Genomic DNA, 14,669 nt, shown 5'->3' with positions numbered 1-14,669 from the left:
CATACTGAAGTCTCCTCTTTTGTCTGTGTCAAATCTGTCTCTGCCTCCCTCTTATGATGATGTATGTAACCGCATGTAGGGACTACCTGGGTAAGCAAGGATACTCTCCTTAAGATCCTTAACTTGGGGCGCCTGGTGGCTCAGTGGGTTAAGCCGCTGCCTTCGGCGCAGGTCATGATCTCAGGGTCCTGGGATCTAGCCCCACGGCGGGCTCTCTGCTCAGCAGGGGGCCTGCTTCCCTTCCTCACTATCTGCCTGCCTCTGTCTACTTGCGTTCTCTGTCAAATAAATAAATAAAATCTTAAAAAAAAAAAGATCCTTAACTTGAAGACATCTGCAAAGTACTTTTTTCCCATATAAGGTAACATTCACAGGTTCCAAGGATTAAGATTTAGGCATCTTTTGGTGAGCCATTATTCAACCTACCATCCTCCTCCTTTACTTTGCTTAAGTCCATCACTAAGTCTTGTTAACTCTACTCTTTGAAAGAGCTCTCAAATAATTTGTTGCTTTTCCATTGCCAGAAGCTACAGCTTTAATGTAGACTCACATTATCTCCCCCTTAGATTGTGTTTTTCCAGCACTTTTGACCATTTTTCCACAGTAAGGAATACATTTGAATTCATGACTCGGTGCATGTATTTATATGAACACGCATATCTAATGTATATTCACACACATGAAGTGGAATAGGTTTGTAAAACCATATTTGCCCTTAGAGCATAGGTTCCAGTATACATTTTTTTAAAGATTTACTTCTTTCTTTCTTTCTTTTTCCTTTTTACAATAGATTGAGTCATCTTACCCATAGCTCTATTAGTAATTTCCTCTCCAGGACTACATAGATACTGAATGCCAACTTTGAGTAAGGTCCTGGGAGGCAGATAGAGATTTAGAGAGATGGTAGTAAAATGTGATGCTTTCCCTCAAGGAACTCATTATGTAAAGAGACAGAACATATTCCTCACTAACTGTAATAATGGCTCATATTTCTTGAGCATTTATATGTATCAGGCACTATTCAAAGCACTTTAAGGATACTACTCATTTAATCTTCACAATAACTATATGAAGTGGATATTTTTTTTTTTTTTTTAAAGATTTTATTTATTTATTTGACAGAGGGAGATCACAAGTAGGCAGAGAGGCAGGCAGAGAGAGAGAGGAGGAAGCAGGCTCCCCACTGAGCAGAGAGCCCGATGCGGGACTCGATCCCAGGACCCTGAGATCATGACCTGAGCCGAAGGCAGTGGCTTAACCCACTGAGCCACCCAGGCGCCCTGAAGTGGATATTTACTATTATAATCCAAAATAGACGGTTATAAATGTTCCTAAGGAAAGTGTAATTATGATGATGACTAGAGAAGGCTTTAGAAGGAGAAATGACATTTAAACGTGACATTCCTATTTTCTTTTAAAGATTTTACTTACTGGGGTGCCTGGGTGGCTCAGTTATTAAGCGATTGCCTTCAGCTCAGGTCATGATCCCAGGGTCCTGGGATCAAGCCCCACATGAGGCTCCCTGCTCAGTGGGAAGTCTGCTTCTCCCTCTCCCACTCCCCCTGCTTGTGTTCCCCCTCTTGCTGTCTCTGTCTCTCTGTCAAATGAATCAATCAATCCCAAAACCCACCCAAAAATATTTATTTATTTATTTATTTATTTATTTATCTATTTATCTATTTGAGAGAGAGAGTGAGTGCACAAGTGGGAGTGGGGGAGTGGAAAAGGGAGAGGGAGAAGCAGACTTCTCACTGTGCAGGGAGCCCAGCACAGGGTTTGATTCCAGGACCCTGGGAGCATGACTGGAGCTGAAGGCAGATGTTTAACATACTGAGCCACCCAGGGACCCCTAAACTTAACATTCTTAATCTTGTTTCTTTTAGGACTTTTCTGTTAGAGGAAGGGGCTGTTGTCAAAGTAAAAAAAAGCACTGCATTAACGAATGCACAAAGTCATAAAAAAGAATGATGTGTTCAGGTATGAATAGGGTGGTACAGCTTTTATTTATTTTTTTTTAATTTTTTTTTTTAAGATTTTATTTATTTATTTGACAGAGAGAGATCACAAGTAGGCAGAGAGGCAGGCAGAGAGAGAGAGAGAAGGAAGCAGACTCCCTGCTGAGCAGAGAGCCCGATGCGAGACTCGATCCCAGGACCCTGAGATCATGACCTGAGCTGAAGGCAGCGGCTTAACCCACTGAGCCACCCAGGCGCCCGGGTGGTACAGCTTTTAGATGACTGAATGCAACATTAAGGCCTTTGGTCTTTACTAGGCTGAGGGGAACCAGTAACGATCTCTGATTTACAGGAATGATGAGATCGTTTACTTCTTTAAAATGCTTGTCATAACCCACTAAGTTGGTTTTTATATGATCCATAGTTTGAAAAACACTGCCTTATGACTTTTGTGATAGCCTCCTACTTGATCTTTTTGTCTCCTATCTTTCTGCTCTTCAGTTGACCTTCAACACTGATAACAGAGTTTTCTTTTTCTTTTTTTAAAAGATTTTATTTATTAGAGAGAGCGCGGGGTGCAAGTGCACAAGCTAGGGGAGGGGCAGAGGGAGAGGGAGAAAGAGAATCCCACGCAGACTCCGCACTGAGCACAGAGACCCACTCGGGGCTCGATCCCACAACCCCGAGACCATGACCTGAGCCAAAACCAATAGATGCTTAACTGACTGAGCCACCCAGAAGCCCCCAGAGTCTTCTTTCTAAAAATAGTCTTCTCTATCATTAATTTCAATGTCATAATTTCTTTCCCTATACAGTAATAAATTAGTAAGATCATTTTAGCCTTTGTCACCCTTTTCAGTGTATTTTTTTAAAGGAGTTTTGTTTTGTTTTTTAAAGGAGTTTTACATATTAAGTTCAATATTATCTTTGGAAGAGTTGCATATATTTGTTATCTCCAGTTTCTGAAGTTGTTTCTCAGTCCTCATGTTCGTTGACCTAACAGCATATTTTGACATGGATGATTTTGTTCCTCTTTGAAGCAATTTCAGTATTTGATTTCTGGTATGCGGTGCCCTCCTGATTTCTTAGACTACTCCTTCCTAGTCTCATGTCCCCAACTTTTAAGTGTTAGAGTCCCCAGGACCCAGTTCGTAGATCTCTTCTCTATTCTGTTTTCACCTACTGCCTGAATTATCTCATCAGGTCATGGCTTTACCATCTATAGGCTGATGGTTCCCACTTCTGTATCTCTAACCCAGGCATCTCCTCTGAATTCCAGATTCCAGTCAGTTGCCTGATACTACCATTGGAGTCTAATACACATCTCATAACTAACATGTCCAAAACTAAGTACTCCAGCCCCAGCTAAACCAACTTCTATATGTTTTTCTCAGATGCTAAAGCTCCATTCCTCCCTTTGCTTAGGCCAAACTCCCTGGTAATTTCTCAACTTCTTTCTCACACATCCCCAAGACCCATTATCTTTCTAATTTCATCTCCTATTACTCTTCTCTCATTCTCTCAGGCAGGTTTTTGTATTTTGTGAACACTTCTGATGTGGCCCTGCTTCAAAGCTCTTGTTCTTAAAGTTCCTATGCCTGTAAATGTCCTTCCTCCGAAGAGCCTCATGGCTAGCTGCCTCGCTTCCTTTAAATCTTAGACGTCACCCTCTATCCAAAATGTCAACTGTTCCCAAACCCCGAACATTTCATTCTTTTTACCTGCTTTTTTTTTCTGCTTCACGCTTGTCAGTCTCTAATATATTTATTTGTTTTGTCTATCACTTTGCAAATTACTAGCTCAATGTCAGCAGAAATTTTTATCTGTATTCCGCTGTTATATTGTAAGTGATTATAGCTGTTCCTTGCATACAGTAGATGCTCAGTAATTGTGTTTTGAATCAATAACTTTTTAAAAAGATTTTATTTATTTGAGAGACACAGAATGAGCGCATGAGAGAATATGAAATGGGGAAGGGCAGAGAGTGTGGGAGAAACAGACTCCCAGCTGAGCAGACACTTAACCAACCGAACCACCCAGGTTTTTTGAATCAGCTTCTATTCTGAATGAAAAAGAAAAAATGACATGCCAATCTTTCCATATGAAGAAGCTTTAAAGAATAATTGATATGTGATTTTCTTAAATATTTAATTTCTGCACATTTATAGTTCTATGGGATGTATTAGTTTGCTAGGGCTACCATAATCAATTCCACAGACTAGGTGGCTTAAACAACAGAAATTTATTTTCTGGGGCTTGTGGAGGGTAGAAGTCCAAGACCAAGGTTTTGGCAAGATTGAGTTCTTCTGAGGCCTCTCTCCTTGGCTTATGGATGACCATCTTTTCCCTTGGTCGTTAATAGACTTTCCTCTACTTCTGTGTCCAGTCTCTTCTTCTTATAAGGGCACCAGACATATTGAATTTTGCCTAAAATGGTCTCATTTTACCTTAATTACCTCTTGAAAATCCCTGTGTTCAAATACAGTCATATTCTCAGGCACTGGGTGTTGGGACTACAACATATGAATTTTAGGACATATGAACTGAACACAGTTCAGTCCATAACATGTGGTCTTGTTTCAACAATTACAGCATTTTTGCATGAATTAGATCACTCTTGAAATACTTTGTCCTAAAAGATAATGTTTCCCATAGTGGAATTTAAAATAATTCATTTAATTACATTAATTAAAACAAAGTTTATATAACCATATATGCCTGATATACACATGCACACACAAACATACAAACACACACATCATTTATGTTGTACTTACCTGAATTAAGCCTTATGCTGAATGTTTTAGACAATTATCTCATTTAATCCTGATATTCTTCTTTTTATAGAGATTTTATTTATTTAGTTAGTTAGTTAGTTAGTTATTTGAGAGAATGAGCTGGGGTTGGTGGGGGAAGGGGCAGGGGGGAGGGAGAGGGAGGTTGGAATAGAATCTCAAGCAGGGGGCACCTGCTTAAGCTCAGATGCTTAAGAGTCTGCCTTCAGCTCAGATTGTGTCTCTAGGTCCTAGGATTGAGTCCCACGGCATTGTCTGCTTCTCCCTCTCCCTCTGCCTCTCCCCCTGCTTGTGTGCTCTCTCTAATGAATAAATAAAATCTTAAAAAAAAAAAAAAAGGATCCAAGCCGACTCTGTGCTTAGCACAGAGACCAACACAGGGCTTCATCTCTTGAGCCTGAGACATGACCTGAGCTGGAACTAAGTCTCAACTGACTGAGCCACCCAGGCACCCCAATCCCGATATCCTTATAAGTTAGATATTATATTTCCTCATTTTATGTATGATGAAACTGTGAGTTAAAGAGGCTTGGTTGCTTCCCTAGAAAGCTGGGACTAGAAATCTGAAAAGTGAATTTGTGTTCTTAACCATTGAATTATGGGTGTTCTGAAACAGTGCATCAGATAGAACGGTCTGCGACATACTGTTGCCACTAGCCACGTACAACTGTTAAGCTTTTGAAATGTGGCTAGTGTGACCAAGAAACTGAATTTTAAATTGTATTTAATTAGAATTAATTTAAATTAAATAGTCACATATGGCTAGTAACTACCGTATTGGACGACAGTTACAGAAGGTTATGCTGTGAAAACTAAGTGTGTAACTTACGCATAAGTAATCAACAATTTTTGGGGGGAGAAATGTTCTCCCCAAAAATGTTCCAAAACAAAAAAATCTGTTATTTTGCTAGAAATGTTTTTTTTAATTTTGAAAAATAATACATGCATATAGTTTTATGTAAACAGTTCAAAAAAGGTTATACTGGAAAGTAAGTTTTCCTCTGACCATAAAGCAACCACTGTTTCTATTTTCTTTTTTTCTACCAGAAATAGATATATGAATAGGATCATCCTTTTAAAAAATACAAATAAGCATTTTTTAAAGGATATTATTTATCTATTTGGCACAGAGAGACACAGCAAGAGAGGGAACACAGCAGGGAGTGGGTGAGGGAGAAGCAGGCTTTCCACTGAACAGGCAGCCGGATGTGGGGCTTGATCCCAGAACCCTGAGATCACGGCCCAACCCGAAGGCATGGCATCAGCCACCCAGACACCCCACAAATAAGCATTAAGCAGATCACAATCTAACTCTTTAAAAGTTTGAAAGCAAAAGATTTTAAAATACTAATTGATTTGATTTCACTTTTAATCCTTTGTGGAGTGGGGCGCCTGGGTGGCTCAGTGGGTTAAAGCCTCTGCCTTAGGCTCAGGTCATGATCCCAGGGTCCTGGGATTGAGCCCTGCATCAGGCTCTCTGCTCCTCAGGGAGCCTGCTTCCTCCTCTCTCTCTCTGCCTCTCTGCCTACCTGTGATCTCTGTCTGTCAAATAAATAAATTAAATCTTAAAAAAAAAAAAAAAGATTTACTTATTTATTTGAGGGAGACAGAGTGTGCAGGAAGAGGGGCAGAGGGAGATGGAGAGCTGAGGTGGGCTCAATCGTGACCCTGCACACGATCTGACCCAAAACCAAGAGTCGAATGCTTAACGGACTACCCCACCCAGGCACCTCATAAATATTGCTGACATTTTGATTGTCATCTTTCTTGCATGTTTTCTATTCTTTGATGTAGAAAATGAAACCATACTATACATACTATTTTGGATCTTTTATTTTTTTACTTAATATGTAAAGATGATTTTTTTCATGTTATTCATTCATTTAACAAACTCATTTAGTATATTTCCTGAATGCCTACTTTAAGCCAGGTGCTGTTCTGGGCATCAGAGATACAGAAAAATATGAAAGGAAGTCCTTGCTCCCCTAGAACTTCTATTACAGTAGAGGGAGGCAGACTAGAAAATATTTGTAGAGCACGTAAACAATAGATTATATAATATGGGTGGTGATGAAGGCAATGAAGAAAAACAAAACATACAAAAGCATGGGTAGATGGGAAGTGAGGATGTAAGCTCTAGAGCTGACCAAGGGACGGTGTTCCAGACTGAGGTGGGACAGCAAAGGTAGATGTCCTGAAACTGAAGGTACTTGATATGATTGAGTAAGAGCAGAAGACGTGAATGAGGTGGGGGCAGGGGGAAGTTGTCCTCTCTGAGGTTGGAAAGGGAGCCAGGAACCAGGCCACATGGGGCCTTGTAGGTCATAATAAGATTTTGGATTTTTTTTCCTAATGGCTTGAGTAGCTGTTGGAGGTTTTTGATCAGAGGATATAACTGAGGTTGTTCCTTTTTTTTGTTGTTTCTTAAAGATTTTATTTATTTGAGAGAGCATGCCTGTGTGCACACATACAGGGGGAGGGACAGAGGGAGAGGAAGAGAAGCAGACTGCCTGTGGAGTGCAGAGTCTGTCGCAGGGCTTAATCTCCTGACCCTGAAATCATGACCTGAGCCGAAATCAAGAGTTGGACACTTGACTCACTGAGCCACCCAGGTGCCCTGTAACTCAAGTTTTTAAAATAATTTTCAACCATACCCCTTTTTAAATAACAGCGTAATATTCTATTTTACTGATTTACCATAATTTAAGTCAGTTACTTATTACTCATTATTTCTAGTTTGGAGTATCTATCATAAATGCTATTATAAATGACCTTTTAGCTATATTATCACACATATCTGAGTAATTCTTTGGATAAATTCCTTGAAATGGAATTGCTGCGTCAAAAAGTATAAATTTCTTTTAAGGTTTCTATATAGCATATTATCAGGTTACCCTTTGGAAAGTTTGAAACAATTTATATTCCTACCAGTAATGTATCAGGGCTCCTATTTCCCCTTACCAAACGTGGGCATTTAAAATTTTTTAAGTTTTTGACACTGTACTTTATTCATATATTTATTGGCCATTTGAACTTTATTCATATATTTATTGGCCATTTGAACTTCCTTCATTTCAAAGAAGTTAAAATGAAACAATATTGTAAAACTAGGCAATTTCAGGTGTGACAAGCCAATGTCTTTTTCTTGTATCTGTTCCCCAAGAGACGATAATTTTTAATTTGTTTTAAATTTTATTTATTTATTTTAGAGAGAGAGAGAGAGCTAGCGTGAGCAGAGGGGAGGCAAAGTGAGAGAGGGAGAAACAGGCTCCCCACTGAGCAGGGAGCCCAATGCAGGGCTCCACCGCAGGACCCCGGGATCATGACCTGCACTGAAGGCAGATGCTTAGCGACTGAGTCATCCAGGTTCCCCAACAATAATTTTTTTTTAAGTGTTTATTGTTAAATAATTTATAAAAATTCTGAAATTTTAAAAAAGATTTTATTTTTATTTATTTGTCAGAGAGAGAGTGAAAGAGAAAGCACAAGCAGGGGAAGGGCAAGCAGAGGGAGAAACAGGCTCCCCACTGAGCAAGGAGCCTGATAGTGGGGCTCCATCCCAGGACCCTGGGATCATGACCTAAGCCAAAGGCAGGCCCTTAACTGACTGAGCCATGCAGGCATCCCAACAGTCCGAAATTTTTTATGACTCTGGCCTTCTCCTCTCACTCCCCCAGTAAGTCTAGCTTGTGCTTCCTAAGAACCAGCAGGGATGAATCTACGGAGCTTCTCGACAATAACCTCACCAAACCAGACAGGCTGAAGTGGCCGTCCCCTTGTTGCAGAGGCCACTATAATACCTGAACAGGAGTCCGTGTTCAGAGTTGTGATTTTGGAATTATCTTGAAATGTCTTTACTCACCCACATGAAGTGTTACCAATAAACTTACAAAATATTTGGAAATTCTCAGAGATAACATTCTGGAGTTAAATAAAAGAAGTTTTCTCCCTCAAAATAATAACCAGTAGATGAACTGGGTGCTTGCTAGTTGGATATGATAAGTGAAATCCTTTAATGATCTGTGAAATGAAATTTTTCTTGCTGTTCTAAATGATTCACAAATGTAAAGGAATTTTTCCTTCTTTCCATTCTTCTGGGCCCTAGATGGTAAAAATGTCAAGTGTAGAGACATTATTCATAATGGGTACAATGCTAATTTGTCAACAGAAGTTCAGAATTTAATATATTTCAAGCTAAACATTACTTTGAATTATCTGTAAAGGAAGAGTTTGCAAGTAAACATGCCCCAAATTCTGGGGATTAATACGCCAGATGCTTGATGTTCCCCAGGTTTTTACAGAACACCAGATTCTCAAGCACTGCTATAGTATATACCTTCTCCCATGAAATATAATATATACCTAGAAACCACAAAGAAATTATGAATACAGGATTAAAGGCATGTGTAGAGGTATTATGTAGCTGAACCATCACTTGCTTAGATCTCTTCACTTTCCACAGACTTCTATCAATACCACCCAGCAGTTTTCTTCCTAGGGTGTGTGTGTGTGTGTGTGTGTGTGTACATATATGTGTATGTGTATATACTATGTATACATCAAACATTTTACCAATCCACAAGTTTTACTACTTATGCATAGACGAAAGGAAAATAAGTGCATCGGGATACAGACACCAGGCTTCAGGCAGGTTCACGTACTAACTGATTTATTCACCTAGACACACCAGCCTCAAAGCATGAATTCACATAGCTGGCTCTGTAAGTTACAGATGACTAATATGTGAAACCTGGATTGTTAAATCAAAGGAAAGGACTCAGGAAAGCTAACAAGGTACATTGCAAGCCCATTTGTGTATGTGATCTGGCCTCTGCCTCCCTCAGATCTCATTCCATGTTACTCTTCATAGCCCTAATCTACAGCCACTGGTCCGTCTCCTCCTTGAACACACCAGGTCTGTTCCCACCTGAAGACCCCCGTACTTGCTATTTTTACGGCCTTATCAACTCTGTTACTTTGGATTTCTTCATTACTGACCTTCACACTTCAGCCTGGATGTCTCCTGCGCAGAAGCGTCCTAGCTGCCATATATCTAAAGTTGCCCTCTAGGCAGTAACTCTTGCCACTTACAGTTTTCTTCATCTTCCTTGTTATTATCTGAAATTTTCATTTGTTTATTCTCTGTCATGTCACGCACACACACACACACACACTCAAGTCCTAATGAGTGCATTAGTTTTGTTCATCGCATCTGTGTTAGTGCTGGATACGTGTAGTAGGCACTCTGTAAATACTTACTGAGTGACTCAATATGTTCCTAATTACAGAAACTATTAGGTTACCTTTTTAATTCTAAGAGTAATATATGTTAATTATAAAAAACAAATCAGGCATTACATAAATACATGAAATACACTTTGAAAATCTTTCCTCTTTATATCTAAAGATATCTGTGTGTGTGTGCGTGTGTATGTGTGTATATATGTTATATATGTTTGTACCGATAATATACAGGCCATATTTTTTCTGCTTTTTCATTCATCAGTATATCAGGGATATCCTTCCATGTCAAAACATGAAAATTTAGTGTATTTTTTTAAAGATTTATTTTATTTGGGATGCCTGGGTGGCTCAGTTGGTTAAGCAGCTGCCTTCGGCTTGGGTATTGATCCCAGCGTCCTGGGATCGAGTCCCACATCGGGCTCCTTGCTCGGCGGGGAGCCTGCTTCTCCCTCTGCCTCTGCCTGCCACTCTGTCTTCTTGTGCTCACTCTCAGTCCTCTCTCTCTGACAAATAAATAAATAAATAAAATCTTAAAAAAAAAAAAAGATTTACTTTATTTATTTGAGAGAGAGCATGTGCTGGAGCAGGGGTGGAGGGAGAGAAGAGGGAAAGAAGCAGACTCCTCAATGAGCCGGGAGCCCAATGGGGGGCTCGATCTCACAGCCTCGAGATCATGAACTGATCCAAAATCAAGAGTGGGATGCTTAACCACCCAGGCACCCCAATGCATTATCATTTTCTTTAAGGATTGTATTTATTTATTTGAGAGAGAGACAGATAGAGATCTCACACAAGTTGGGGGGTGGGTGTGCAGGGAGAAGCAGACTCCTGGCTGAGCAGGGAGCCTGCTCAATCCCAGGACCCTGGGATCATGACCTGAGCCCAAGGCAGACACTTAACTGAGTCCCCAGTGCATTATTTTTGAAATAGCTTTATAATTTTACAGTTTCAGAAAGTTACAATGCATTTATTCCTTATACTGCTGAGTGTTCATATTACCTTTTTGAGGAAGGGATTTTTTTTTTTTTTTTGCTATTGCAATTCATGCTGCTGTGAATATCTTCACACATATATCCCTCAACAGTTATTTGAATGTATATATAGGCTAGATTGCTGTAGGTAGAAATGCTGAGACTATTTGTACACATTTAAATTTTTGGTAGGCACCTCAGATTGCTCTTAAATGCTAGTGCCAGTTTCTACTTCATCAATGGTGTATGGGAGAGGATTTTCCTCTCCGCCCTCAATATCCATGAGTATTATCCCTGTTTTTATTTATTTATTTATTTATTTATTTATTTTTTAAAGATTCTATTTATTTATTTGACAGAGAAAGATCACAAGTAGGCAGAGAGGCAGGCAGAGAGAGAGAGGGAAGCAGGCTCCCCACTGAGCAGAGAGCCCGATGCGGGACTCGATCCCAGGACCCCGAGATCACGACCCGAGCCGAAGGCAGCGGCCCAACCCACTGAGCCACCCAGGTGCCCCTATCCCTGTTTTTAATATGGTAAAATATAATAGGCAAAAATGGAGTACTGTGGTGTTGTTGTTGGTTTTTTCCCAAGATTTTATTTATTTATTTGACAGAGATCACAAGTAGGCAGAGCAGCAGGCAGAGAGAGAGGAGGAAGCTGGCTCCCTGCTGAGCAGAGTCCTGATGCAGGGCTCCAGGCTCCATCCCAGGACCCTGGGATCAAGACCTGAGCTGAAGGCAGAGGTTTAACCCACCTAGCCACCCAGGCGCCCCGGACTACTGTGATGTTTTAATCTGTATTCTCTAGTTATGACTTTGAATGTCCTCCTATATCTTTGTTATGTATGTTTCCTTGTTTGGAAATTGACCAAATAAAGTTTTTACCCATTTTTCTATTGGCTTTATTTTTTTCTTATTGAATTCTAAGCACTCTCAATATTTCTTTCTTTTTTAAGATTTTATTTATTTATTTGACACAGAGAGAGATGACAAGTAGGCAGAGAGGCAGGCAGAGAGAGAGGAGGAAGCAGCCTGCCCGCTGAGCAGAAAGCCCATGGTGGGGCTTGATCCCTGGACCCTGAGATCATGACCTGAGCTGAAGGCAGAGGCTTTAACCCACTGGGCCACCCACGTGCCCCTTTTTTAAAGAGTTTATTCATCCATTTGGTAGAGACCTAAAGAGCACGCTCAAGCAGGGGGAATGGCAGAGGGAGAGAGAAGAGCAGGCTTCCCCACAGCAGGGAGCCCGCTGTGGGGGTTGATCCCAGGACCCCCAGGCCGCCTCCTTTGCTGCTTTTCCCTCATGTGCCTGGGAGCCATTTCTGTGCCTCTTCACAACAACTTAGGTAACAGGGAAGGGAGAGGTAGAAATCACCTTTTTCTTGGCCTTTCTAAAACCTAAGTGCAGATTTCATTTTTTAAGTTTCTTTCTTTTGGGGGCACCTGGCTGACTCAGTCCTTAGGCATCTGCCTTCGGCTCAGGTCATGATCCCAGGGTCCTGGGATCGAACCCCACATCGGGATCCCTGCTCAGCAGGAAGCCTGCTTCTCCCTCTCCCACTCCTCCTGCTTGTGTTCCCTCTCTCCCTGTCAAATACATAAAATCTCAAAAAAAAAAAATTATTTTCCTTCTCTCTCTCTCTCTCTTTGGGTGGGCAGCAGAGGGAGAGGGAGGATCTCAAGCAGGCCCCACACCCAGCATGGAGCCTGATGTGGGGATTGATCTCATAACCCTAAGATTATGACCTGAGCCGAAATCAAGAGTCGGATACTTAACCTACTAAGCCACCCAGGCGCCCCTGAGTGCCGATGTCAGTTGTGCTGGTGGCCGCAGCAGGCCAGGTAAATTCTTTGTAAGCTGAGTGTTCCTGGATTGAGCACAGCCAGCAACACTTTTTTATTTCTTTCTTTTTTTTTTTTTTTTAAGATTTTATTTATTTGAAGAGAGAGATCACAAGTAGGCAGAGAGGCAAGCAGGGAGAGAGAGAGGAGGAAGCAGGCTCCCTGCTGAGCAGAGAGCCCGATGTGGGACTCGATCCCAGGACCCTGAAATCATGACCTGAGCTGAAGGCAGAGGCTTAACCCACTGAGCCACCCAGATGCCCCAACACTTTTTTATTTCTTAAAAGAGATTTTATTTTTTTATTTATTTACTTGAGAGAGAAAGAACACCAAGAGGGAGAGGGAAAAGCAAACACCCTGCTGAGCAGAGAGACCAACCCGGGGCTTGATCCCAGCACCAGGATTATGACATGAGACGAAGGCAGATGTTTAACCAACTGAGCCACCCAACGGCCACAGCCTGCAACACTTTAAACAACAGGTATTTAAAATACTCCACAGAAGTTACTTCAGGGGTAGAGAGCTCAAAACTCACTGAACTCTGAGATCTGGGACCTAGTCTGGCTTCTTTTTGTTCAGTTTATAACTATGTGTTGAGCTTCCACTCCCTGGGCATCTTCTGTGCGCTCCAACCAGTAGGCTGAGCTGAATGGTTGGGTTTAGCTAATGAAAGGCACTGGCAAAAATGTGAAGGGGGAGGGGCACCTGGGTGGCTCAGTGGGTTAAAGCTTCTGTTTCAGCCCGGATCATGATCCCAGGGTCCTGGGATCAAGCCCCAAATCAGGTGCAGCTCTCTGCTCAGCAAGGAGCCTGCTTCCCTGGCTTCAGAGCCTGCTTCCCCATCTCTTGTCTTTCTTTCTGCCTACTTGTGATATCTGTCTGTCAAATAAATAAATAAAATCTTAATTAAAAAACAAACAAACGTGAAGGGCGAGAGGAGAGTGAGGTCAAGGTATTCATTCTCTCCCTACTCCTCCTAATTCACCTTGGATTGGCTTCCTCCCACCACCCTGGCTACCCCATCCTGCCAGGCAACCCTCTGCCCTTGAGCCTTCTGGGCCCAAGGTTCTGTACCCAACCTTGTTTGTGTTTTAACCTTGCCGATGATTCTGGAAATAGTCCTCTTATGAAACTCTCCACAAATTACGCAATTGGAAAGTGCCACTTGTTCCCTGCCAGAACTCTGACACAACTCAACAACACGGAGACTGTCAGTGACCAGATCTGTGAATTAAAAAGTAAAACTCGAGGGGCACATGGGTGACTCAGTGACTTAAGGGTCTGTCTTCAGCTGGGGTCCTGATCCCAAAGTTCTAGGATCAAGCACAGCATCAGGCTCCCTGCTCCCCAAGAAGCATGCTACTCTCTCTCCCTCTCCCTGCCCCTACCTACCCCTGCTTATGACCCAGCGCTTTCTCAAATAAACAGATCTCAAGCTAAGCAAAACTCTTGCTGAGCACCTGCTAAAAGGTTTTATCCATGCTTGTTTCTACATATGGTAGCCGATGTATTCATCCCAATATGCCTTTTATAAAGAGGCTGAATTCAGGGACTTAATTACACATCTTGCTAAATAAGGATCAGCAGGATATTAAGGAGCCGGATCAGACTGGAATTCAGGTAAATCTCACTCCATCAACATCTACCTGCTCTGGAAGCACCCTTGGTACTCTTGACTCTGGGGGAAAGGCTCCGTAAAGGACTGAGGCAAAGGAAGGAGCAGGCTGTTTCTCCACTGCCATCTGAATTACAGTCACGGGGGATGCTTTCTACAGCTCCAGATTCTTGGACCTGCCATCGTTTCCCCCAGCTCAGCCTTCTATGTGCCTCTATTCCACACTTACTGCGCCGGACTGCAGA

General features: G+C 41.6%; 1 protein-coding gene across 1 annotated transcript in view; it reads left to right on the top strand.

Annotated features, from left to right (window-relative positions):
• DNAL1 (dynein axonemal light chain 1) overlaps positions 1-14,669 on the top strand; it is a 74,536-nt gene that overhangs the window by 7,558 nt on the left and 52,309 nt on the right. The window lies entirely within an intron of this gene.

This window comes from Mustela lutreola, chromosome 7 (assembly GCF_030435805.1).
Source record: "Mustela lutreola isolate mMusLut2 chromosome 7, mMusLut2.pri, whole genome shotgun sequence".
Taxonomy (NCBI): domain Eukaryota; kingdom Metazoa; phylum Chordata; class Mammalia; order Carnivora; family Mustelidae; genus Mustela; species Mustela lutreola.
The sequence above is the reverse complement of the archived record's forward strand: the minus strand, read 5'-3'. Positions and strand labels throughout refer to the sequence as shown.